This window comes from Eurypyga helias, unplaced genomic scaffold, assembly GCF_000690775.1.
Source record: "Eurypyga helias isolate BGI_N326 unplaced genomic scaffold, ASM69077v1 scaffold75, whole genome shotgun sequence".
NCBI classification, from domain to species: Eukaryota; Metazoa; Chordata; class Aves; order Eurypygiformes; family Eurypygidae; genus Eurypyga; species Eurypyga helias.
Genome location: NW_010253173.1, coordinates 26,334 through 29,785, shown reverse-complemented (window position 1 = coordinate 29,785; position 3,452 = coordinate 26,334).

Sequence of the window (3,452 nt, the reverse complement as noted above, 5' to 3'; positions counted from 1 at the left end):
CTCTTCATAATGCACTTAAACAACTGAAATACTTTCCCTGACCAGACTTTCCACACTTAAGGCAGAGGCTCTGTTTGGAGGAGCCTTTAGTTTGATTACTTCTTTTCTATTCATGATTTGCTATTTTATCCACAGCCTGTAGTAGTTTCTTTAACATTTTTCTTACTGCTCTGAATTGTAAGACCTCCTCTTTCTCTCTCTCTCTGATGAGCCTTATGAGACTTACACTTACAGGAGCAGGCATCCAGCCTTGCCTCTGGTCTTCATTATGTAAAACTAAGCAAGTAATTTTGGGGTGGAGCGAGGGAAGCAGGATAGCACAAAGTTTTGGGAAAACAGAAGATTCTCCCAGGATGTGCATGTTCTCACCACTTATTTTGTTGTTGCTTCTAAGTCTATGAAGTGCAGTGATGTCAAAGGAACGTACAATCAAGTGCTCTTGAAGTTCACTTCATAGGGAAGCTGGCTCTTCGCCTAGGCAGCTGCCTTGGGTGGCAGCCTGCATCTCAGAGCCTGAGGGGAGAGGTGCCAAAGAGCTGTCTTAAGCTCCTGCCAGGGCAGATGTTCATGGTCTGGTGGCTCCACAAGGGCTGCAGGGGACAGTTGTCATGATGCCATAAATAATAGGATCCAGTTTTTTCCAGAGTTCCCCTTTGGCCTTGTCCTGTATCTAGGTGTCTTTCCACCATAGGATCAAGCCATGGTTTTGGTTCTGGTGGTTGGAGCAGCCTGGGAGATAAGTTATGGCAGCTGGATAAAGGTTGCCTTGCAGGGAGAAGAAATGAGGAGGCTCAGTCAACCTCAGACCCAAAGGTCACAAGAGCTGCCGCGTGCCCACGGGCACAGTCTCAGCAGTGGCAGTGTGGAATTAGTGTCACATCCTTGAGTAGACCCAGCTAGTCTCTCCTGGTGTAGTCTTTCCAGCTGACTCTCAAAATACGCTACTGGAATTCACGGTACCATACAAATATGGGAAAAAAACCCCATAGTTGGGAAAGTATGACAAATAATAAACCAAGGTTGTATAAGGATAGTTATAATTTAGACACAAATAAATCCATTGTGTTCTTACCTTGTCCCCTGGGCAGAGGCAATTAGCATTGTGAGTAGTCTGTGTGAGGTGGTGTTTGTTCTGTCTTGATTATTTAACATACCTGCAATTATCTTGGATTTACAGTATTTCTGCTGCCTGTATGAAGTACGATTCCCATTGCTCTCTAGTGTATCATTGTGTTGCTTTTTTGCTTTACTGGGCTTTAAACTTCTGTATTCTCCAGAGCTTCTACCTCCAGTTTCTCCTACCCTGCCACATTGTCCTTGACCTGTTGCCTCATTTTTCTAAATATATTTGAAACGTCTTCATTTTTCATTCTCCAAATCTTTGCTGTTATGATCAAAGGCAGTATCAGCCAATTAGCTCTTTCCACCAGCTAACTATGCAATCAATAAATGTATGAGACCATCCTTGAGCCATGTTTGCTCCAGTGAGGTCCTTTTATGTTGAGACCAACAGGTCTTTTTTTTTTTTTTTTTTAGTTGGCGTTCTCCTGGTTTTGCTCTCCCGCTTGACTCGGTGTCAGCGTGACATGTACTTAATCTTTTGTCCATTCAGGGGGATGTGCAAACAGGTTATTTCAAGCCTCAAAATAATACCGGCAACAGAACAAGAACATACTGCAAATAAAGGCCCCAGAGGTAATTTTCCCCATTTGCAGTGACATATTCATTGTATGGAGGGGGTGGGATGTTCTAGTTTCACCAAGTGCAGTTGCACACAGAAATAATGATGGATTATGTATAATGGTTCTGTGGTGATATTTCACTTTGTATGCAAATGGCTTCTCATTAAAAGTTTTTGGAGCCCTGGAACTTGGCTTTTCTGTGTCCAGCTTCTAGCATAGGTAGTTTCTAAATGGATTAGAAATCCTTTTAAAGGTCAGGGAAATTCTCTTTTTCAAATGGCTAGCTGGTGCTGATACAATTATTAATTAAACTGTATCATATTCTAGTCATTAGCCGCAATGATCAATGATTTCCTCAGAGACAGTTGTTCTATTAAAAATACATCAGTAATGAATGACCTTTGCTGAGGTTCCTGCTGTAGGATGTACCTAGCAGCTCCGAGAAGTACCATTTTAATAACAAATGTGAGTTGTTAAAGTTCAAGCTAGAGGCCAGGGTTGGTGATGGGCTGCTGCTGCGGAGTTTGAGAGTGTGCCTTGGGCTCTGTGCTCTGCTCCAGGACCACCGCTCCTTCACTAACAAATCCTCCCGTGACGAGGACCAATTCTCCATCCCCATGAATGTCCTCCCTGGAATTCTAGTGTAATTCAAACAGGAAATGCAGATCCTACAGTCAGACAGCCAATGTGCAAGCCGGGTGGGGAAAACAATCCTTCCTATCCCCAAAAGGCTGTACTCCTCATCAGCCTCTCCACAAACGGTAACGTGGTACTGGGGTTTTGACGAGCATGAAATGCCACTGTCTGCAACATCATTCAGCACTTCCCTCTGTCTGAGGGATAACTTACTCTTGACAGACTCTGCCCACCAAGGAAAAAAAATGAAGCTGTGTGGCTGGATGATATATGGGTTTAAAAAGTGTTGACAACTTTAGCATCCTTCGGTTTCGCTCTGATAGGTGGCCCATTGTACAAGTATTTCCAAGCTTGTTAGCTTAAAAAAAAAAAAAAAAAGGGGGTTGGGAGATCTTTTTGCTGGTTTGCTGGAAAAGTTTTCAAATATTTGGTGGTTGTATAAAAGGCCCCAACAGAGAGGGGATTGAAGGTGTTGGGATAAAAGAACCTCCAGTAGAAGTATTCTTAAAATAGCTCTATCTTCTACTGAGCATTATAGGATTATCTTTATCCTCTGACTCCTGGGACTTCAGTACAATGGAAAATGGACTACTTCAAAGTATTTCTTGCCTAAGAGAACTCCCATACAAAAGATTATAAATATTTTGATCTTCTGATACATATACACAGAGCAGGACAGCGAAGAGGGTAATTGTACTTTGAGTTTATTAATGTTTTTTTAATTCTAATTTAGCAGCAGGAAATGGGGTTCTCTATGATTAATCAGCTCTTAGAACTAAAAATTAGTGAATAGCACACAGAAAACAACACCAGTGGTCAAGAATGGTGCTTTGCTATGCTCAGCTTCATACATACAGCAAAGCAGGGAGAGATGCTTCACAGTTATCCTATGGCTGAAGTGCTTCCTTTAGCAAGAAAATGCCTGTATGATGAGGTTACTGGCTTAAGAGTGCAGAAATCTTGTACATAACTTTCACAATATTATAATTAATAGATTTCCTTCCTGAATATTTTATACCATCTCACCCATAAAAAACACCTTGGTCTTCCAGTAATTTGTAATGAAACACTTCCATACGATTCAGAAAAGTGACTTTCTTGTGGCATGACCGGTGTAAAGATGCTGTTTTCATC